This window comes from Aphis gossypii, unplaced genomic scaffold (assembly GCF_020184175.1).
Source record: "Aphis gossypii isolate Hap1 unplaced genomic scaffold, ASM2018417v2 Contig00296, whole genome shotgun sequence".
Classification (NCBI taxonomy): domain Eukaryota; kingdom Metazoa; phylum Arthropoda; class Insecta; order Hemiptera; family Aphididae; genus Aphis; species Aphis gossypii.
The window spans coordinates 78,589-104,308 of NW_026083056.1; the positions used below are offsets into that span (position 1 = coordinate 78,589).

Sequence of the window (25,720 nt, forward strand, 5' to 3'; positions counted from 1 at the left end):
GTTGATAAGTGTTACACATGCACCAAAAGTTTCTGGTTTGGCTGGATCGAAAACAGGTGCATTGTCTAACCACAATAGCATGTGTACATGTGGACTGCCCCTATGTTGATATTCGACACGATAAAAGAAATGTTTCACACTGTATTCTTTGAAAATAACATTTTTGGGTTTGATCAATTTAAAAAGTGCTCTAAACCTATTGTAACGTCACAGCATTTTTTGCAGTAATATTATCAATGTCATAAACATACCTGTACCTATAGTACCATTAATAAGCACACCTTATCTATGTATTGTTACGAATATCGCGCGCTAATGAAGAAATGACCGCAGTGCTATGCAATAAATGTTCCCCGTCCCCCCTGTCGTCATGCAGTGTTCGTCGTCGACGTGCCGCGGTTGCCCGCCTCCCGTCACCTCCGGCGTTTTTGTCGCGTCCGTCGGTGCACTCGCCGCAGTGCAGTTATCAAAATTTCACATTATTGTAAAAGTCCCGCAATACACCTACCCTGAGCTTCCCCACCTCAACATCTCAACTATCAACATCGGCCACCGTCCAGCCAGCTCCTTCGGACTGCCGACACTACCTTTTCCAACGCCACTTGCACCAGTCGTGGCTCTTTTTTGTTCGCTCAGCCTCACCGTTAACTCAGCTGTCCAGACCACGTGTCCACACAAGCACATATATACCCGGCGAAGTTCGTTTTTCTTCCCTCAACATCGCTGTGTCCACACCATGATGGGCTAAACGTCACCACGGGCTCGATGTCGGGCGAAGCAACCTTCAGCCCCTGACCGATGCAGATGGGCCATGTCGACCGCGTGTGTGTCGACGGCCATCTGGCCAGCCCATCGCAGCCGTCGGTCAACCGTCAGCAGCCTCGTCGTCCATCAAATAATATTGTAATGTATTAAAATACACCCCCCCCCCATATCCCTTTTTATTTGCCTTAGGATAACTTTTTAATATGTGTCAACTGTTGCGCCTGGCGCAGTTCTCTTTTTGTTACCTCCCATCCTTACCGTCCTTAGCGATATGCCGGACGGTAACCCTATGGTTGGCGAAGTAAAATTTAATATAAAAATAATATGTGTTCCGCCGAACTTCGTGGGCTGATCCGTGGGTTCGCTCAGTCCAAAACAAATATATATATTCTTTACCTAATTCCCGTCCCACTTTTATTATACTCACATGACTGCCATGTGCCAACATTATTATGTATGCCATATTATTACAAAATTATTATGTGTTAAACGTATGTGCCCAAATTATATACTCTTTTGTAACAATTGCCATGAGGCGACAATTATTATCTTTTTCGAAATTGCCAGTTTATTATTATTGTTATTATTATTATTCACAAATATCTATTATTGCACGTTGTGCTTCATTGTAAAATACAATACCTCTGATTACCCTAACTTTCTTTCGTTATTTAATTTATATTTTTTTTTTATTATATATATTATGTCTTCTTTTCCCCCTTTTTAAATAAATCTTTGGTGTTCATTCGCCACTGCATGTACAAAGCCTATGAGTTCCACCGACTTAGCCTTCGGGCTAACACGCGGTGCGGATCATAGGTCACGACCGAAGTGTTCCCCTTTGGTCGTGGGTAGCTTTTGGTAGCCTAGCAAACTACCAAATTCTTACACTATGATCAAAATAAGTAGCACAAACAACTGGGTCTTGTCGAATTAAATCTGATTTTTGAGCATAAGTTAGGACAGTATCATCAGACAACGTTTTGGTGTAACGCAGTTTATACAAAATCTTTAACAGATCCGTCCAAGTTGATCCACTAGGGCTAAATGTTAAGAATAATGTCGGTTGACCTTCTTGACGCACCATGGCAAAAACATTTTTTCTCATCGCTGCAAGATATGAAGGTGAATTTTGTACGTTGTGTAACATTCGGTATCCTTGATCGTTATCTATCATTTTGTTTAGAACAGCTGGATTTGCTACGTCACTTGCAGTTGTGTTTCCTTTTTTGTTTTTTCATAAAACAATTTGCACATTGCTTGCAATGAGTTTTTGAACTAATACTTTGCATTTAAAAACAAGTTAGATGAGTCCGATGCAAACCTTCGATCTACATTCAGCAGTTCAGACCTTACTACTTTGAGTAATTTTTTAAAGGTGATTTATTTGTACGTGGATGACCACCAAATAAATCAGGAAAAGCTTTTTTCTCTGCATGGTCATCAATAAGAATAGATAACGGTTTCATGCCTTCGCCTGGTGCAAAAGAAACAAAATCACAGTTTTCAATCATCGTGTCCATTGATCCCGGATTGATTGATTCAATATTTGTGTCTTCGTCGTCTATTTTTTCACTTTCGTGATCCGAGCTATTTTTTAATTTTTTTGTTGTTTCTGACACATGCGCCAGCCAATCTTTGTCTATTACAGCATCTTTATTTAGAGGTTTTTTAATCAAATCATTCAATGCTGATACTACTAATGATGGTCTGACATTTTGATAAAGATAATGTTGTTTAAAGCACGATTTTCTTTTTAATTTTACCTTCATCATCTTAACTGCAGCTAAATTTTCGGAGCGCCTTGTCAAAATAGATGTAGTCTTAGTCAGATCTATTGGAACATTGATAACGTTACCTTTAATTTTTAGCTGTCCATCACTGCGAAGACATTTGAATATTTTCATAAACGGTAATCTAAGGGAAACCATTTGCTTTTCTATTTGATTTAATTGCGTAACTGAAGACGAAACACTGTTTAACTCATAACCATTTCTTATGTACAACGTAGGAACTTTGGATTTTTTTATATGCGGAAGACAACTGGAACATATCGTCACAGTATTCTTGGCATCACTTGGAATTGACATCCCCAATCGACTGAAGATATCAGAGTTGCATTTATTGACACTGGATGGGAAACGTAATCTATGACACGAATAACATTTTTCTGATAAACCTTGAGACCTTTTCAAAATATATTCAGATATCAAAACATCTTTCTTCTGCCTAGTTTCATTTAATTTTTGCCGTTCTCGTTTTTTATAAGATATTGAATTTGGTGTTTTCTTTTTAGTAGATACATTTTGACATAGGCTACTATCTGATTGTAATCTTCGCTTTCTCATGTTTCAAACATTTTGAATTTGATATGTTTTTTTGAAAACTGGATTTTCCATTCGTTTCAATCTGTTCTTCACACTGGCAACCTTGTTTGCATTTTTTATAACTGGATCTTGCAATCGTTTCAACATGCTCTTACGACTGGCGATCTGGTTGGCTTTTTTAACATCCGGATCTTGCAGTCGTTTCAACATGTTCTTACGACTGGCGATTTGATTAGCTTTCTTTAAAACTGGGTCTTTCAATCGTTTTATTGTACTTTTTAAATTTAACAATTTTCTTTGATTTGTAGCAACAATATCATCAGACGCACGGCTTAATTGTTTTCTCAATTTATCTTTTTCAAGTTCTTGCAAATGAAGAACAATGTTTTCGCGTGATATTTTTATTGCTTCTTTTTTTTTTTGTGTACGTTTACTCGGACGTCCCATTTTATGAAAAAAAAAATATATATATTAATATAAGACAAAAATAAATAAATAAAAATAAACTTACAGCTAAAAAAAACCTTAATACTAAAAGTTTAAAAAAAACAACAAAAACAACAACTGCTACCTCTGTCAACCAAAAAAAAAAAAAAAAAAATACAAAATTAGCTGATAATTAGAGTATATAATATTATAAAATAATTAATTTGAAAATTACCTTAACACAAGTCACAATCACAGAAATCCAGTAAATGAATCAAGAAATAACAAACGAAAATGATCTGAAACAAAATTATGAATGTTACCAAAAATAAATATATAATAAAAACACCCGAGTTTTAGTAGCACCGTTATTATAATATCATAGAGTGTAAGGACACAACCTTAACATATTTGGCATTTACAATTAATATACAAATACATACTAAATTCCTAATTTATTCATTTTCCTTTATTAAATAAAGTAGTTATTTTTTTAAGAGGATGCTACCCGTGCATTTGTTGTCTCCGTCTTACACACGCCCGACATACCAAAATTTCGTTCACTAGTTTCAATAGTGGGCTGTTAATTTTGATATTGGAGTAAATTGACCAATTATACAATTTTTATATAATAACATTATCTGTGTTTAAGCGTTGGCTTCTATTCTATAGTTTAATTTTCAAGCGGGATATGAGCATTTTTAATTTGTGATATTTCACTGCATATTTGCTCATAGTATGCTTGAAAAAATTGAAAAATCGCCAAAAGCACAGATAATGTTCTTACCTAAAAGTTTGATAATAGTCAATTTAATCTAATATCAAAACTAACAGCACACTATTGAAGCTAGTGAACGAAATTTTGCTATATCGGGTGTGTGTAAGACGGAGACAACAAATGCATGGGTAGCGTCCTCTTAATAAATAATAAATGTATCTAATATTTTAAAAATTAGGTACAATTAAAATATTAAATAATATCTCCTACTCATAGGGCTAGTTGTACCGTCTGTGGTTAAACTATGATTATGTTTTAATCAGTGATTAAGGATTTTGGATCGTTGTACAGTGCCTGTCAAATGTTTAATCAATGATTAAACAAATGTTAAGTTAACCACCCATTTGTGGACGGTTAAACTGCTGTTAACTATTTAACCACTGTTTATTGCTCATGTTATCATTTGTAAGTCTTATCAGTTTCTGTTATAACTTGTTTGTAATAAAACCATATTTTTTTTTCAATTTAAGTGAAGTTTTTTTCAATTTTATTCTACATCTGTTGCGTTTTACATTTTATTTTTATACTCATCGTTACTCATCATTTTCATATAATGTATTTTGATCACGACCAAAATTATTTTGAATCTAATTCTGATATTGAAGATGATGATTTTAACGATTTGGTAGTGATAATTGCTTTTCCCAGACGTCAGAGAAACTTTAGACCAAGGGCAGACCATTTTACACATTGGAGAGATGATGAATTCTTTGACCGATATCGATTGTCCAAAACTACAGTTCGTTTTATTATTGATTTGATAGGCGATCGCATCTGCTCCAGTACCGATTGGTAAGTTAATTATATTATGTAGTTTTTTGTTCAAAATATGTATTATGAGATTACTTATAGCTTCAATTTTAATATATTGTAGGAATCATGCAGTAAGCCCTGAACATAAAGTCCTCCTGACATTGAGATATTATGCTACAGGATCTATGTTGGTTGTCTGTGGGGACTTTATTGGAGTTCATAAGTCAACAGCCAGCCGCATAGTTAAACTTGTTTCGCATGAAATTGCTTTACTACGTCCACAATTTGTGCATTTTCTTAACAATGAAAGGGAAACAAAACAAGTCAAACAAGATTTTTATAACATCGCTAAATTGCCCATGGCTATTGGTGCATTAGACTGTACACATGTCAAAATAAGGTCACCCGGTGGTGATAATGCAGAGATGTACCGAAACAGAAAGAACTTCTTCTGAATTAATGTACAAACTATATGTGATGCAAACTTAAAAATCCAAGATATTGTTGCTCGGTGGCCTGGGTCATCACACGATTCCACTATTTTTAACAATTCGACAATACGAGGAAAGTTTGAAAGGGACGAAATGCATAATTGTCTATTGGTAGCTGATAGTGGCTATGCTCAGCGTGATTTTGTTATGACCTTAGTTTGGAACCCTGGTACACTAATAAATCCTGCATCTGGTATAACTGCTGCAGTCGTTGATAAATATAATGAATCTTTAATCCGTACTAGAAATACTGTGGAAAGAAGTTATGGCGTTTAGAAACGTCGCTTTCCAATTTTAGCTACAGGTATAAATGTCAAAATAACTTCATCACAGTCCATAATTGTTGCCACAACTGTACTTCATAATATAGCCTGTGAATTTAAAGAAAGAATTCCAAGAGTAACCACAGAAGTTGAGTCTTCTATTAGAATCACAGATTTCAACAATCCTGGGGATTAAATTGGCAGGAATGCAGTGCAAAATAGTCTAAGGAGAAAATTATTTTGATATTTTGCCAATGTTTAAAATATCTATAATTCTTCGTTTTTTTAAACCTAAAATAACCATTGTATAAGTTATAATTTTTTAAACAAAATGTATTTAATGTATTATATGTATAAATGTAATAAAAAATGCTAAATTTAACCAATAATTAATATAAATATATAATTTTTAATAAAACAAACAAAAACAACAGTATTATTACATATATTATTATTGCAGTAACAAAATTAAATTAAAAAAAAATATCTCAATAGATAATGTATAAAAACTGTAGTATTAGGAACTTATGGTTATAGGTAACTTATATGGTATTAATATTTTTTTTCTTTTTCTTTTTGTAACTGTAACTGTAAAATTTCATTTGTAAGTTTTAAGTTCTGCATTTCGATTTTATGCTTTTCAGCTATCATTTTTAATTCGACAGCATGTTTTTCAAGCAATTGATTAATTTTTAATTGATGATGGTCAATAAATGCTTTTTGCTGTTGGTCAGATAATGATGCACGAGTAGAAACCCATTGAGATATTTTATCCTGGTATCCCTTATGCTTTTTTGAAATTTGCCCATCTAAATTAAATTTACAGGTTCATTATAAATCATAATTATATTAATTTATGAACATGACATATTATGTTAATTCTTATTTGGTCAATTTCCGAATCTAATTATTTTTTCGAGACTTCGACAAATCTTTAATAAACAAATTTTGAAATGAATTTGAGTCTAATTGAATGTAACAGATATAATTATTATATTCATTGCTTGTAAACAAATAAATTTTCTAATTAGGTAACATACAATCTCAATGCTAACTTATTATATTGGTAGGCCAACTAATCCAATAACGTATTGGATAATAAAGGGGAAAAATAACATAAAATATATATATTCATAATATGTGTCATTTTATACTAGGTACCTAATTATAAATTACAAGATATTTCACGAAGGGGCATTCTCAAAACTTGAACCCCAAAACTATCTACATAAGTTGTATGCATTTCATTTTTCGAAAAACCGTTATTAAGGATTTTTAAACCTCGTACTTTGGTCGAGTGATTTTGAAAACTCAAAATTTAAATAACGAGTTTTTGGAAAAATGAAAAACTGATTCTGGTGTAGAATTACGTGTAGAACATTTTAACTTCTATGATAAATTGTCGTTAGACCCCCATTCTCACTCATTAAATATAGATGTTATTAGATTTTTTAAAGAAAAATTAATCATTTAACTAATTCAATAAACAAAAATCAAAAAAACTAAATGGATTTCAAATGAAAAATTCACCTGTTTAGAGGTAATGATGAAAAGGTATAGAAGACTAAAATAATTAGTCTCAAAATGTTATTGTTTTTTTAATTTTATAAATTAAGTGGCACTAGCAAGATTAAAATACAGACATTCACTAAATAAAAACTACACTAATAGTGTAAGTAATAAGTAATATTAGTAATCACTAATAAGTAATTTATAAATAAAATACTTTGCTTACCAGATGTATTACCAATTAACGCTGATCTTGATTTTAAATCTGCTGGAGTATAGTGGATCCAACCCCTAGCAACTCCTATAAAATATTAATCTTTAATTAATCCTGAATTAATTTTTAAAATTTGTTAAATAAAATAATGGTTTTTTTTAAACAATACTATTTTAAAACCAATTTTACTTACCACTTGTACTTGGTTCTTCAACATCATCAGTTTCTATAATTCCTGATTCACAATTATTATTCCAAGTCTTGGTTACTCCTATAAATTAAAAAAAAAAATAGTATTTAAATTTTGATTACCTAATAAGTTTATAGTTAATTTTTTAAATAATAGGTGGTAGGTACAATTTATAATATCAGTTTTACTTGGTTTTACCTCTTGTTTTGGGTTCTTCAAGATAGTCAGTTGCATGTTGCATGTCAAAAATATCATCTGGCATAACGATGATATGGTTATCAATAATTTCCTTATTGATGCTGACATCAATTTCGATCTTATCTGATGTGCCTTCATTCAATGTATCACAATCATATATTGGCATTTCTCCCGTCATTTTATTTTTAAAACCTAACCTGCTGCAGACGACGCCAAAAAAGACTTTGATGGGCCTCCTCCAGTACCCCGATGATATACTTTTTCCTCTGCATATTGTTTTTTAACTTTTCTTCTTAAGTTAATATACTTATTTTTCAGTATATCGGCAGTACGCGGGGTCTCTATTGATTGGCAATTAAACTCTCTTTCAATTTTTAACCATGCATCTTTTTTCATTCTAAAAATGAAAATACATTAGGTACATTTATTTACCCATAAGATTATAGCTGATATAATAGTACTCCGATACTTGTGTTGTATGCTGTTAAATGTTCATTGGTTAATTATTACATACAGGAAAATGTGATTTATTTATTTTACAGTTGTAGGTACTTATTATACATACTTTGAATAATATAGTACCCAACAAAAATAAATTAAAAGGGTCAAATTAATGTAATGATTTATAATATTAAAATAAATATTAATAAATATTAACACAATTTAGAGTTTTAAGTATTTGTTTAAAGTACCTATCCTTTTTATCAACTATTCATATTTTATTACACTATTAAACTGATTAAATAATTACTATTCCACATACCACAATATTATAAATAATTAAAATCTATTGTTCTTTTTAGTCAGATCATATAGTCAGTAATCATTTGCCTAAGAAATCCAATCAGTCTCGTAGGTATAAACTCAATTAATGATATTACCTATGTCATATTTTTATTTAATATTATTAGTTATTACTAGAGTTAGGATGTTGATGACCTAAAAAACACACAAAAATGCCCTAAAAAAAAATGCAAAAAAGCCCTAAAAAAAGTGCGAAAATGCCCTAAAAACTTCAAAAAAATGACCTTAAAAATTATCTAAAATACTAATTAAGTAAGTGAAAAAACTTATTTATAAATAATAATTTTTATTAGAGATATGGGTATAAATAAATTTCAATATTAAAAATAAATTAAAAAGTAAAATATAAATAAAAAAAAATTATATTAAAAATATTTTCATTATTAGTATTGGGATGTTGATGTTATAATAATATTCATATTGCCAACTTAGTGCAACTCTATAGGGGGTATTTACACCATATAGTTTATACTACGCAACCACCGGTAGCGCTGCACAGCACTGCTCATTATCAGCTATTGACTACGCAGTATACGGTAACTGATTACGACTTGTCGAAATTTGCGAGTGCCACACACGTATTTTATACTTATTATTTACTTTATTACTTACTAGTTACTTATTTACTTGTTACTGAAATACAATATTTATTTGCTGAGTAGCTGAGTATCATTAGGTATAATATTAAATATTTTATTTAATAATGCCTCCGAAGAATGCCTTTAGATGTGTTGTGGGTGATTGTAAATCAAAAGGTATGTACTTTTTCAATTTATGTACAAACTATATTAATGTTAAATTTTACCTATCTATGCATTTTACTATAATTTATTAATAATGTTTTATAATACGCTATATTCCAATATTATATAAAAGGGATGTACATAGTGTTTATAATTTTTCAAACCTGATATGTTAAGTTAGTATTATTTTAACTTCATTTAGATGTGATATGTCATCGGTTTCCAAATCCACGTACAGATATGGAAAGGCTTAAAACTTGGATGAAAATTGTTGGATTAGAATATGAAGATCCCAATTTGGTTTATGCCAAAAAGTATATTTGTTCTCTACATTTCACTAGCAATTGTTCAAGTACTGGCACCAAACGACACAACGCAAATGCGTTGCAGTCACTGCTTTTACCTCAAAGCAATAAAAATGAAATAATAGATTTGGATACTTCCGTAATGTCTGGTATTATTGAAGTAGATACTTCACAAACAGATAATAATGCCATTAGTAAGTTTAATGCATTATATTTATTTATAAAAATAAAATATCTACCTACAATTGTATATTAATGTCTATATTTCAGCTGTGGAAAGTATTCAAAGCAATAGAGATGAAATTTTGGATTTAGATACCTCTGCGATGTCTGGTATTATTGAATTGGATATTTCACAAGCTAATTTTAATGCCATTTGTAAATATAATTCATTATACTTATTTATACAAATAAACTATTTACGTTAGTATAAGTGTATTAATTTCTATATTTTAGTTGTGGACAGTATACAAAGCAATAGGAATGAACTAATAGATTTGGATACTTCCGTAATGTCTGGTATTATTGAAGTAGATACTTCAAAAACAGATAATAATGCCATTAGTAAGTTTAATGCATTATATTTATTTATAAAAATAAAATATCTACCTACAATTCTATACTAATGTCTATATTTCAGCTCTGGAAAGTATTCAAAACAATAGAGATGAACTTTTTGATTTAGATACATCAGCGATGTCAGGTATCATTGACACACCATTAGCTGATCCAGATTTGATTAGTAAGTTTAGATTTATATGTAGTTTTGTCTGTTGTATGCTTTTCCACTAAATACTTTATATTGCATGTAAATTTTTGATTTTTTGCTCTCCTGTAGATATTAATGTAGATATTAGTAACCATGATAGTTCCAAAATTTGTCCAAGGCTAGTTACAAAGAAAAATAATAAGACGGGTTACTAACTTTTTTTAAATAAATTATTTTTTGGAATTTATCCATCAAATATTACTTTATTTAATGTTTCCAAATAAACTAATTTGTTGAATCAGTTCCAATACTCATTAAGTTATTACTAATTATTTATCTAATATAAATTGGTATATTTATAGGATTATTAGCAAATATTGGTGTGCGGAATATCAGACATCTTACTCCACGATGTAAAAAGTTGTATTCAATCACTAATAAACTTATTAAGAAACAACGTCGATCAGACATTAAGAAGAACTATTCAAAAATAGATTAAATAAGGCAGAAACATTTGCTGATTCCTACATTATTAATAAATTGAATGGAAAAGTAACGGCTGCAGCATCACTTTTTACCAAATTACAACTTCGGGAAACAACGAAAAAAAGAAAAGGTCATAGATTCACATTGGAAGAAAAAGTGATGAGTCTTTCAATTTATAAAAAAAGCCCGAAATGCTATAGATTTTTATCAAATCTTTTTACGCTTCCATGTAAACGGACGTTAAATAATTTATTAAGCACTGTATCTATTGGTCCCGGAGTTTCACCTGTGGTCTTGCAAGTTTTGAAGGAAAATGTAAAAAAACTGAAACCTTCTGAACGGTAAGTTTCTTATATAGCATCAATAATTTTAAATTTATAAATGTATAAATTGTTGATTTGATTTTTAGTTATTGCTCACTTATATTTGATGAAATATCATTGAGTAGTGGACTCAATTTTGATTTTTCTGCTGACAAAATAGATGGTTTTGTAAATTCTGGTTCTTATAAGAGCCAACAATTGGCAGACCATGCTTTGGTTTTTATGGTCAGAGGAATAAAAAAAAAATATAAACAACCAGTGTCATTTTCATTCTGTCAAGGTGCTACTAACCAGCATGAATTAGCAAGACAAATTACAGAAGTATTTATGAAAATTTTTATTATTATTATGAGTTGTGTTTGTATTAAATGTTTTGTATTATTATGATCTAGGTAATACAAAAAGTTTCTGGAACTGGGCTTCATATTGTAGCAACCGTGTGCGATCAAGGTAAGCCAAATGAAGGTGCAATCAGGTTATTAAATAATCAAACAAAAGAATATTACATTAAACATAACCTTGAGTACCAAGAAGAATTTTATGAAGTGGTACAAGAAAACGGAGAACGAACAAAAATTGTACACTTATTTGATGTTCCTCATCTTATTAAGTGTACAAGAAATAACTTGTTGACCAAAAGTCTTTCATTTGAAATGGATGGTATCAAAAGAGTAGCAAAATAGCAACATTTAGAAGAATTGTATCATACGGACAGTGCTTTGCCAGATTCAAAGATGTTGCCTAGGTTGAGTGATTATCACGTTATTCCTAATAAAATCCCAAAGATGAAAGTTCGATATGCAACTCAAGTTTTTAGTCAACGAGTGTCTGCTGTTATGAATTTCCTAGCATGTAAGTCACTAATTTATTTTGTATTTACAAATTACAAAAAAAAATTTTTTTTTTAGCAAAAAGTATAATTGAACCAAGTGGAGTAGACACTGCAGCAATATTTTTATTCTTTGACAAATTGTTCGATTCTTTAAATAGCAGCTTTCATAAAGTGATTGAAGGAAAGATATATCGAACTGCAGTGACAAAAAATTCTTAACAAAATGAAATTTATTTTAAAAGATGGAAGAATTGTAAATGTTCCTACACTTAAAAATTGGATAACAACTATCAGAGGTAAAATAAAATATTATTAAATGGTTGACTGTATATTATATTTAATTACTCCAAAATAATAATAATCCTACACCTACCATGAACATTATATTATAATTTTTCCTACCCATAAAAGGTGTTAAATTATTCGATTAATATAATCCTTTTATTTTTTTTTAAAGGTTTTCAAACATTGACAAAATTTTTAGAAGAAAAAGGAATCAAGTCATTACTAACAAGACATCTCAATCAAGATCCTATTGAAAATTTGTTTGGTGCAGTCCGGAGCCTTGGCTGTGACAACCCAACTAGTCACTCATTCATTTCTGCCTACAAAACATTATTGCTCAATAATTTAATTTCGTCTCAATCTCCTGGAGCTAATTGTGAAGACTTCACAGAAGATTCGTTAATCACCTATAAACATTTCTTCTCGTGTAATCTCGAACAATCTTCATCGGTTGAATTATCAGTTAGTTTACCAGTTCAAAGTAGTAGGGAATTGGATGATACAACAACAGAATTAATGAATGCCACACATGTATATATTGCCGGTTTTGTTGCAAAAAAACTCAACAGAGAATTATACAAAAACTGTGAAGAATGTCTAAAGAAAATTTGCACCAATCAAGTTTCAAAAGATCACGATTTGATTGTAGCCAGGGACCACCAAGCTTGTAATAGATTATCTTTAAAATACCCTACTAAACCATTTCATCAAATGCTTCACAATATTATTGTGTATATTGGTCAACATCTACCATCAAAATGTCATTTTTTGGGAATAGGAGAAATGATTGCTGAAGGAATATTAAACAAGTATGATATAACTGTTTTGCATTGCGAAAATCATGACGAAGCTTTTGAAAAAAAGATTGTAAAATCAATTGTTAAATTATTTATCGATCACTGGTGTACTGAAGTTAATCGTATTTTACTTGGCAAAAGATCATTACAATTGGGAGAAAATGATCCTATCAAACAGCTGGATCAGCTTCGATATGGCACACAAAACATAAAAAAAAAAAAAACCTATCACTGGAAAATTCAATCAAGTAAAATAAACCAAAATGTAGTTTTTATTTATTATTGTTTTTAATTCATTATTATTACGAGTTTCACCTATTTTTACTATTGTACAAGTTTTACCTAATGTACCTATTATTATTATAATTAGTATGATTTTATGTATACAATATAATACAAATTAAAGACTGATGTTGTGATGTACCTACAATTTGAAATGTTAATTGTTAACTATTAAGTGATATGTATTATATTGGAGATAAATAAATGAAATTTTAAGAGTAATAACTGTCTAGAATTTTTCATTTATTTTAATAAAACCAATAATAAACAAAAAATAATTTCTTATTTTAAGTATGGCAGTAGTAGTAATAACATCGATTGATCGATTGTGATAATATTCTACTATCGAAAGTACCATCGATAGTTCTCCATCAGGTTAGTTAAGCTACGCAACCACCGGGAGCGCTATTTATGCGGTTCGTTTTTTTAACATAGGAGTTGCCTATCTATTATATTATACTGATCTATGCATATTGCATTGTTGCATTGTACAATTAATATGTGTCTGATGTTATCAAACAAAAGATGACGACGTCGATCAGTTAATAAATTTTTGTATGATGAAAAACTTCTTTCAACATCAACGGACGTTATGGGTGCATACTTGAAGTAGGTCATGTCATCAGTAGTTAAATCTTCTGGAATATCTTCTCCTCTTGCGCTTTTGCCATCTAGCATTTCAGAGATGTTAGTTACAATTTTAAATCCATTATTCTTTAAAATGACATTCTCCATTTTGGTTGCTATTGTTTGTCCGATTTTATTTGGATCTTTTTGGATTAAAGACTCAATTTGTTTTATGCATTTAATTGACTTTGATAATAACATACCAGACGTCTCTAACTGAGTTATTTCCGAAGGTATAAATCCAAAGTTAGATTTTAAATAAATTAAATTTGTTTCCAAACTTGGGTTTAACACTTGTTCTATTGCGTCTTTAATTGCGACTGAATCATTTTTGTCTAATTCCAGAATCATTTTTTTTTATATCAGATAAATGCTCACAATAATAATTAGCTGCATTTATCCATGTTCCCCAGCGCGTGAGTACGGGTTCAGGTGGCAAAGGAATTCCGGGAGCAATAGTTTTAAAAATTTCTACTCGATATGGCGCTTTCAGAAATACTTTTTTAACATTTGATATAAGTTTATTTATATCTTGAAAATTTGTCCTAATTTCTTCAGCCACTCTATGAACCGCATGTGCCATGCAAGTTACGTGTATCATTTTGGAATATAGGTTTTGTATAACTTTTCCTGCTTTTACCATGTATGGAGCTGCGTCAGATAAAAAAAGTAAAACATTGTCATGTTTAATACCAAGAGGTCATAGTATAAACATAGATTTATCAAACATTTTGGCGATTGTTGAATTATTTGCTTTTTCCAAAACGTTGGTATGCAGCAAAAATATTTTTCCAGCGTTTTCTAATTCCAAAGTCCCAATAATGACATTTACCACGTATCGCCCTTCAACATCTGTTGTTTCGTCCATGCTGATCCAAATTTTTTTATTTCCAACGTAGTCTCGAATTTTTTGCATTGTATCATTGTAACATAATTCAACATTATTCTTACGTAAAGTTGACTCATCTGGGATATCAACTTTAATATATTTTTCTAAAAATTTTCGAAAGTGTTCGTTGTTTAATTTATTAAGCGGAATATTAGCTAATAATAATGTTTGACATAGTTCCAAATTAAATGACGATTTTTTTGATGTAATACTTGTATCAGTCAGCAATAATTGAGTTTTTGGTTTTTCGCTTTCCATTTGTCGCTCAACTCCCCGAGTATGTTTTTCTCGACTTATGTGTTCTTCTACAGTATATCGTTTTAATGCTGAGACTTTAACATTACACACTTTACAAAATAACACTTCACCATCACTAGAAAAAATATTGTTCCCGTATTCATTAACATAACTGTGTAAACGGCTACTTACAGACGATTTTGCTTTCGGCATGTTTAAAATCGTATAAAATTGAAAAATATCGGTTAAATGGTGACGGTGAATGCCGAAACACTACTGACAATAGCTCCTTTTACTGCAATTATAAGCACGTCAATCAATAGGTCTAATGTCTATGTCAATTTAATCTTGTTTATCGGATTTATTCCATACAATTTATAAATATAACACTCGATAAGCGTGTATGATCCACGTATGTCTGAAAGAGCACTCGTTTCATCAATATATAACACTCAAAGAGTAAATCTTATCGGAACGCGATAAAATGATATAAATTTTTACTAATAGTCAAAATCCAAAGTTAGATTTTAATAAATTAAATTTGTTTCCAAACTTGGATGTAACATTTGCCCTAAAATCTATAGTTTGTGAAAAAATGCCCCACATTGTATAAAAAGTACGAAAAATGCCCTAAAAGATGAAAAAATGACTTGAAAATGTTGAAAATTGACGTAAAAAACAAAAAAAATGCATTTATGGTGACGCGTCAAAATATCTCCATTAAAAATATCTCCGAAAAATTTATTATTATTATTTATCAATATTTTTTCACTCATAATCGTCAAAATATTATCTTCAAAAAATATAAAAAATTAAATAAAATAATAAAATAATAAAATAAACAAATACAAAAATATTATTTAAAAAAAAATATATATAAAAAAAATTATGTTTTAAAATTTTATGTTTTGAGCGATTCCTCTTAAGTAAAGAAGGGCTGGAGTTTCATTGAAGTTTTTCACTACGTTCAATATCATTTCATCGTGGTTCTTATATTTTTTCTTTTTTTTTGTACTAGGCTCTCCAGAAATTAATTTTTCTAACTGAACCTGTAAAATATACATTTAATTTTTAATACAAGTTATTATATTCAATATTTTAAATTTGTATGATACAATACCTCTTGTGAACGGGCCGGGAGCATATAAAGCTAATACGCGCGCCCGGTCACCAAAATACTTCGTGCGCTGCACACCGACCGACCTGTGTATGTGTGTGTATGTGTGTATAGCGACTCTAAAGAAGTGGACGGGGTCGTCGAGCAAGACCAAAGAGTGCTAGTGTGCAGTGGTGTGTGTAAGTGTGTATAATTGTGTGTGTGTAAAACTTAAATTCTAAAACGGATAGGTAACTCTACAAAAAATATGGAACTCAGTTTAAATGGTAATAATATATAATACAACAATAATAATTAACTACGGCCCTTCTGGCCCAACAATACAAAAATATCAATAATAATATAATATAACGCTGCCGGTTCGAGGTCCATTTCCCCAGCACCACCACCTCCGAATTTTCACTCGAAACATATACCAATCGTTTGTACCTCGTTTGTACCTGATTGTACCTCAAGTATTATCGTTTGTACCTCAACAGTTTTCAAATTATCCCTACTTCGATTTTGGGGGTGCCGAAGAAACGCTAGCACCCCCACCTTTGAATTTTTACCCGAAACCTACACCAATCATTTGTACCTCGTTTGTACCTGATTGTACCTCAAGTATTATCGTTTGTACCTCAACAGTTTTCAAATTATCCCTACTTCGATTTTGGGGGTGCCGAAGAAACGCTAGCACCCCCACCTTTGAATTTTTAATCGAAACCTATACCAATTGTTTGTACCTCGTTTGTACCTGATTGTACCTCAAGTAAAATCGTTTGTACCTCAACGGTTTTCCAATTATTCCAAACTTTTGGTGGGGGTGCTGGGGAAACGATAGCACCCCCCTTTGAATTTCTAGTTTAAAACCATATTAATCGTTTGTACCTCGTTTGTACCTCAAATAAAATCGTTTGTACCTCAACGGTTTTCCAATTATTCCAAACTTTTAGCGGGGTTGCTAAGGAAACCCTGCTAGCACCCTTATTTCTAGTTACTTTATACCCACTTACCTGATATTTAAAATTTATAGTTTTTACCAGTGGTAGAGTAGCACTACTTCATTGCCTATATCTTTTAGTATGCAATAATATACAATAAAATACAATTGTAATTTGCAGTAATTTAAATTAACAATTTTAAAAATTTTAAACTTGCATGTATTTACGTTGTTCAATAGGTTATATTTTATAGATTGGGGCGTATAAAAAAAAAATGTTTAACCCCTACCTCCCAAAATTCTATAATACGTCATAACACCATTTATTATTTAAAATATAACTACATATTATACTTAATACAAAAGTAGGTACTACACTCACCGGAAATAGTGGCTCGTATTATGACGACTGTGTATATTACCTACTAATGAAGTACGTAACAGTATTACATTACATATTATGTAATAACTGTGAAATAAAATTTTAAATTATTTTTAATTTAATTAAATTTAGTTAAATACTAAAATACACTAAATTAAATCGCAATATCGAAAATTGGTACCTATAATACAACTTAAGTATTTTTTAAGGGTGAAGAGTTGTTTTAAAGCATGTTTACCAATAGTAGTAAAATACGACTGAAATCGAAGAATTTTATTTTATATAATATAATAATACAAATGATGATTTTTAAGATATATTAATATTAAACAAGTGTTGGTTTTTACATTTATAAAAAAAAGTGTTGATTTTTACATATTTCATTAAAAAAAGTTTAATCTTGATAAAAATATAACATGGTATTACAGTTTTTGATTTTTTTTTTTTTTTTGTTATTGCTTACGATGTAACCAGTGTAGACGTTAGCTCCTAAAAAAATTGAATTTATTTAAAAAATGTTTAAATACGTTTAAATACACTGTAGTTACAGCTTTATTTACCAGAATTTATATTGTATAGACTAATATTTGGCAGTTACTAGCGATAGTTGGCGGTCTAACAATTCTTGCTGTAGTAGATAAGTCATCGTACTTCTCCCATCTGTTGGTTGCGTGCCTCCAACAATAAGTGATATAATGACCCATAGCTTGTAGTTTCTTTGAAGTTGGCGGAATAAAATTAATTATCCCTCTAAGATTATAAAGCTGTTGTTGAACCGTTATTGTTTTAGGAATCTCATTTAGTACAACACATATATCCAAGTCCTTGTCCGTGTTTTGTCTAGCAGTAAGTGGTACATATGGTTCAATAAATATTTGTTTTCCATATTCTTTTACCAGTTCAATATTTCCAATTTTACAATTTTGACATACCTTTGGATCATCTAAAAACATTGACGTTAACGCGTCATTTAAAAAATCCAAGTTTTCCGTTGGTAACTTAACTGAAATTGTTACATTTTCTCTTTTTTTAGTAAAAGAACAGTTAAGGCATTTCTCTATTGTCACTAACGAAAAATAATTTGTAAATATATTTTGTATCATGAATGTCATTGTACAAGAACAGTCGAAGTTTCTAAGGCCGCTTGGATGTTCGTTCCAGGTTCTCAGAGTGGACATTACTTCAATTAATATGACGACTCTTTTCCGATATGTCTGAGCATTAATTCCATCTTTTGAAGCAGTTGAAACCAATTCGAAAAAATTTTGTGATATTTCTTGATTAATATATGCAGAATATTGCATACTGTCAACATAAGAAGTGCATATCAGATGGAATAAACTATCAAATGCACAGGTATTGGTCAGAGTATAGCTGAATCCATCAATTTTAACTGGTTTAAGATCTGAAATATTACCATTCTTTAAGATACCTAACACTATACTTTTTGTTTTACTACGATCGTTGTAAAACAACAAAGTTGGGTCTTTTTCAAGGTAATTGCTTTTTTATTACTTTTAGTTTTTATTTTGAGTGTTTTTGAATCATTTGTTACATTATTTAGCTCCTTGGTGTCATAACATGAAACATTTTTGGTTTTAATTGGTTTACCAAGTCCCCTCCAATCTTCAAACGAATCATTTTTTTCAATATCCAAATTGAATTCATTTACATTGACATCATATTTTTCAATTTCTAAATTGAACTCCTCAATGTCATAATTTTGTTCCAATTCTAAATTAAACTTCTCATTGCCATAATAATTTGTTTCAATTTCTAAGTTAAACTCATTTACTTTGTCATCATCTTTTTGAACTTCTAAATTAAATTCATTCACTTTGCCATCATTTTTTTCTATATTATATACAAAACAATCATGAATATTTACATTATTAGCACTATTATCACTTAGTTCATTTATTTTTACTTCATCATTTTTATCTGTCAAACAACTATCATACTCAATTTCAGATTTTGTTGCACCAAGTTTATTTCCTATCATATTCATAGAACCAATGATTGAATTTACATGAATTTTCAAAAATTGATCTATTGGTAAAGGTAAAGTTTTATGTTTGAAAACGTTAGTTTTCAAATCATTGAATAAACTTTCTGATGTTGAGCTAGTTTCAGTGATGTTTCCATACTTAAATATAGGAACCATAATAGCAGACCAGGTCGGAATTAATTTACAGAAGTCTAATAATTTTTTCGCAATGTTCGGATTAAACTGCATGTTATCATGATCCCCTACATCATCATAGTTTGCTTCATTTTTTACATTATCTAAAATCAATTTGAACTCTAAAAATATTGAAGTGTTAGGAGATTCTTCAATAACGTCTGTATAATCTTCATTTGGTTCATTATCTTCAGATTCTCTTGAATTTAAAAAATCGTTCAATTCTATTTCGTGTGTCGCTATTCTTCGTTTCAGATATGTCTTGGATATTTCACATTTTGTGGGTTGTTTGTATGAATTTAATCCATCAGTTTCATACAAACAAACAGTGAAAATATGCGTTAATAACAATTTAATGTCTGTATAATCGGTACTAGCAATTATTAATCCAATAGACCGTAAGTAAAAATTTTTTATTCTGAATGAGGATTTTTTTATTTCTGGCCATGAGCTTAGCAGGTGCATGATGTGATTGAAATCATTTCTAATCATAACTGATGGAATTTCTACTCCCGGTTCATTCAGAATCAATGAGGAACAAACACTTATATATTTTGTGAAATATGAGTATTGGGTAAATGATTTCGTTATTGCCATCATTAAGGCCAAAGATTGGTCAGTTATTATTATTTTGGGGGAGGAATTTTACTTCTCAGCCATTCCGATAGCCAGTATGAAATTGTGTTATGATCATGTTTCTCCGACAACATGTGTCCTACAGCAAATTGACAACTAGTTTTTGGATCTCTCACACCAATTTGGTATAAAAATATATTTGACGTTTGCCTCCCAGATATTAATGTCGGTCTTCTCACTATACCTCCTGTAGCGTCGATTGATAATCTTGGAACGTCTGTACTTTTTGCATAAAGTCGATAAGAATTAATTTCTGTGGAGGCCCAATAATGTACAAAAAATTTATCATATGATATATCTTTAATTATATTATTATATGGTGAAGCCCCTTTTAATATTGACAGTGCGATAACTGGGTCAGAATTTACTTGTTCTTCCTTCAATGCTTTATGCTTGAGAATTCGAAGAGCATTTGTAGTTGGCAAGTTACTGGGCTCTTTATCTCCATATTCCATCATGCCCATTGCTTCAACACGTTGTACATAAGCAGCGGATTGATTTTCGGTTATTAGTTTTTTTTAATAACTCCCGTTTATTTCCAATTAGTTTTCTTTTATTAGAACTTTTGCAATGTTTAAAATCACCTTGGTATATACACTTTATGATTACAATATCTATAGATAGTGGTTGATCAATGATTACTCCTTGAAATCTACTTAAGCACACAGTGCATTTTCCATTTATCTTAAGGAAAACCTCGCCATTTGGACATACTTTGGCATTTTTATAACTTATGCAACATGGAAGTTTAGTTAAAGCATAAAAATAGTTGTGTATTATCGGAGACCATTCGTAAGGTTTTAGAGTTTGATATTCACGACACATACTTTTCCCATCTGACCTTTTATAAACCCGAGAGTTTACAGAATCATAAATTGACTCCCAATGTTCTTTAGATAGTGTCATCTTGAAATTTAATTTTGATTCATTATCAAAGTCATCGTAGTCTCCAAAGGGTTCGGCACAACCAATAAAATAATAGAAAATAGTTAAATATGAATAATAATAAATTAAATAAAAACTCACAATATTGTCGGTGCTCAGCTGGCCAGCTGCACCTAAAGCTATATAATAAAAATGACACACACAACACGGATATAATAATTTAAATAATACACAAAAAAAAGACTAGATGAATATGGCGATTTGCGCTCACAATACAATAATAAAAAAAATATGTGGCAATTAGTGCTCACACAACAATAACAATAATGTGGCGATTTGCGCTCACACAATATACAATAAAATTGGCGATTCGCGCCCACAGTGCAATATCAATATAATAATAATAGCGGCGATTAGCGCACACTATATAGTATATAATATTATAAAAAGAAGTTGCGGCGATTAGCGTCTAAGCAAAATATAATAACAAGGTGGCGATTCGCACCCACAAAATATAATAAAACTAGCGATTCGCGCTCACAAACACGAACTTTTTTAAGTATATAAAAAACAACGGCGATTAGCGCACGTACGGCAGCTATATTGCAATGACGCTGGAGAGAAGACTGACTTAATTATAATATTATACCGACGACGCGGGCGGACGGGAAGACATAATAATGCGCTGATTGCGATTCTTCACGCGTAATCTTAATATTATATAACTCACACAACAATTAAAACACAAATTTAAACAATAATATAAAATAAACAGTAATATGTATGTGCGTGTGTGTGTGTGATCGGCCGGTGACAAATATAGGCCGTTGACCTATATAATAAGTGGCTAGCTGTATTATATAATGCGCTACTAATATTGTTGCATTCCGGGCGGCAACATCTTGTAAAGCTTGTTCTTGTTTTAAAAATGTGATAAACTTCCAAATGGTAACGTGATTTACTCCTAATGCTGAATTAAAGGCATGGTGCCAGCCTTCAACTGAGTTGTTTGTGCGAGGTTTATTTTTCAAAACTCTCTCATAGCAATTCCACATACTGATTTGAAATTTAGGCGGGCGTCTACGATTACGTGTTGAGCGACCAATCCAAGTATCTTCGAAGTAGTCTACTAACGTCGATAAATTGTTTTCATTATTAATAAAATAAGTTGAATCAACTAATTTTTCAAAATAATGTATAACTTTATTTGTTGGTACAAATGCCAATGCTGCTAAATGTCGTACTTGTAATGCGAATTCAACATTTTCAGCGTATAAGGACTGTAAACCATTTTCTTGGACTTTCCGCCATAGGCATTGTTGAAAATGAAAATAACAACCTTTTATCTTTGTTTGCGGAAATTTATCATTAAATGATGTTTCAAATGCTTTTTCAAAATCTATTATGATAGAATAAGGGTTTAAATTCGGGTTATTATGTTTTAGCACTTGTAACATTTCGTTGTATGAATTGGTCGTTCGGTCGGTCATTAGAACATAGATAAGCGGAATAGTTGTTCTATTTTTATAACCATGAATTGTATACAATTGAGAAAATAATTTCGGAACTGCTCGAAATGTTCCATCTGCCATCCAATTTTTAAATGTATGAAGTGTATCCAAATTTTCTTTTGTGGCAAACATTAATAATCTATTTTCTTTTTTATTATCATATATTAAAAAATTATTACCGTTTATGTTCATATACTCATCAGGTAATACCAAATCGTGAACGGTCAGTGGGTTTTCAGGTGGTTTTTCATTTTTCGTTCTCACTCTTTGGATTGTACGAGACATTGATGTTATGCTTGGTAACTGGCCAACCACACCAACTTCAGTTGTTGAAATCGTTCTACTAATAATGTTTCTTGTTGATAATTCTGTGATTAAGGCATTTTCTTTCAATTGTTCTATAACTATTTTTGCCTGGACATTTGAAATATCTGATGCATGATAATGAACTGACTCTTTCATAATTATCCCTTTAAAAAATTATTTTAAGTATAAATATTGTTAAAAAAAAAGTATAAAGTAAAAAGTCAAAAATATTATTAAAATAAAATGTAACACATACCAGTTTCATCCATTGTTGACGTAAAGCATGAGCTGCATTTATATTTTTGATAATCGACACAACGCCAAATAAATTTATCACTACCCTTTTTATAATATGAATGCATATATCCGTTGTTTATTAAAAGTTGTTTGCCTTTTTGGCTTTTAACAAATTTTAAAGGCATATTTAGGTGGTAGTACGTTAACACTAATGCGTAATACAAGCCAATGTCGTGCAGTGTCAGTGTGTCACACATTTCCGGCTCTCTCTTCTAAATTTTTATCTGTAAAATTACCTATCTATATAGGTTCAAATTTTCCTATACATTTATAATTACTAAATCTGTACTTACTGGTAGGCGGACCATGATATAGGGAAGTACAAAGTTCAATCACAATCACCGTCAATAACATTTCTCTATCAGATGGCTATAGTATAAATCGTTTTTATTAATGTTCGAGGGAATCGGGAGATATTTTGTATTGGAGATAATTTTGACGGAGATATTTTATACTGGAGATATTTTGACGGAGATATTTTTAATAGAGACATTTTGTCGTATAACCGCATTTATAGCTAAAAATGCAAAAAATGCAAAAAAATGCAAAATAAAATTAGAATATTCTGCATCAAGGGAGCATGAAACAAATTTTTAGCTAGGATAGCATTGTACAGAATAAAAGGAAAAAAAATGCAAAAGTCATCAACATCCTAACTCTAGTTATTACATATAAGCATACATCTGTGACTTAGGTTATTGGTAAATAACGAAAGTAAACAGTTATATAAATACTATACAGATTTATGATGTTCATATTATAATAAAAAATTGTCTACTGACTAAAGTATAGAATAATATATCACATATTATAATGCTGTTTTACAATAGGTAGTACACAACACAAGTACATACATAAAAAGTTAAGAAAACAATTATAGAATTACTTTTTGTATATTGTAATACGTACTTGGCATTTACAGCATCAGTTTTTAAACATTCCAACACAGATTTGTATTTTTTCACTAAACTTATAAGTAGTTCTTCTTCGGAAGCCGTAAAATTGGTAGTACGCTTCTTCGTAGCTACTTCCATACTAATAGAATAACTAATAACAATTGTATAACTAATAAAAAGTATAAAAGTAAATAATAAGTTCCAACTTCCAACATAAATAAACAAAAACAAATATTATATTATATTTATAAATAAATATATCGTTTTCTGAATATTAACTGTAGTTTTGTGATAAAGCGTGAAATGGTACCAACAATAAATAAAAATATCGTAAACAAGTATACAATAATTAATTAGTATCATTTTAATCATCGATTACCTAATTACAGCTATACCAGCAACTATACAACACATCTTAGATCATATACTATGGATGTAGTTATGCGTATACCGAATTGTGTCCAACATCATCCCCACCACCTTCAAAATTTCACGGTACACGAAAGAAATGCGCATGCCCAGAAATCTAAGCAAATGATACTGTTATACTGATAAAGTGATAAGCGATAACGTTGAAATTTTCTGGCTTTCGGGCATGCGCATTAGTGTCATGTACAGTGAAATTCTGAAGATGGTGGGGATGATGTTGGACACAATTCGGTGCTAGAGCAATTATACGCATGACTACATCCATAGTATATGATCTAAGCAACACATCAATAGTTAATCATTGATTAAAATTTGATCACTGATTAGCTAATCGATGTTTAACTACAGAACGGTACAACTGGCCCATAGTGTCTAATAAGTAAAATATGTAAAAAGAACGTAGATAAATAAACTTTAAAATTAATTATGTTTTGTTTACATTTCTTATGAATAAATCGTTCTTTAAACAAATTAATGTTATTTTACTACCAAGAAAAGTAATTAGAATATTGATTTAGTTAATGAATAATAAATTCAATAATGTAATTTTGTAATTTATTGTTATTTGATTATGATAAAAAATGTGTTAATATTTTTTTCAAACATGACTTAGTAAGACAAAAAACATAAACTGCTTTTGTTCTACACACGTTCTTATGTTTTTAATAAAAACTAGTATCATACTTTAGTATAATGAGTAATTGTTATAAATTCACTTAATTAATATAAGTTCATCACTCTCAAATATATTTTATCACTTCATTAAACGGTATAAAAATATTTTTAATTTAATTATTTTTATAGAAAACACATGGATATAAATACATATTATGATATAATATAAGTTGTTAGACAACTATCAATCCCTCTATTTCAGATATGGGACTTAACCAAGTTTACACTAACCTATTGATCAGAGGCGTG

General features: G+C 30.4%; 3 pseudogenes; all 3 read left to right on the forward strand.

Annotated features, from left to right (window-relative positions):
* The first annotated feature begins 4,849 nt into the window (after nucleotides 1–4,849).
* LOC126553654 (putative nuclease HARBI1) lies at nucleotides 4,850–6,047 on the forward strand (annotated as a pseudogene).
* Nucleotides 6,048–9,701: 3,654 nt separating this feature from the next.
* Nucleotides 9,702–12,335, forward strand: LOC126553655 (uncharacterized; annotated as a pseudogene).
* A 4-nt stretch (nucleotides 12,336–12,339) lies between these two features.
* LOC126553656 (uncharacterized) lies at nucleotides 12,340–13,455 on the forward strand (annotated as a pseudogene).
* The last annotated feature ends 12,265 nt before the right edge of the window (nucleotides 13,456–25,720 follow it).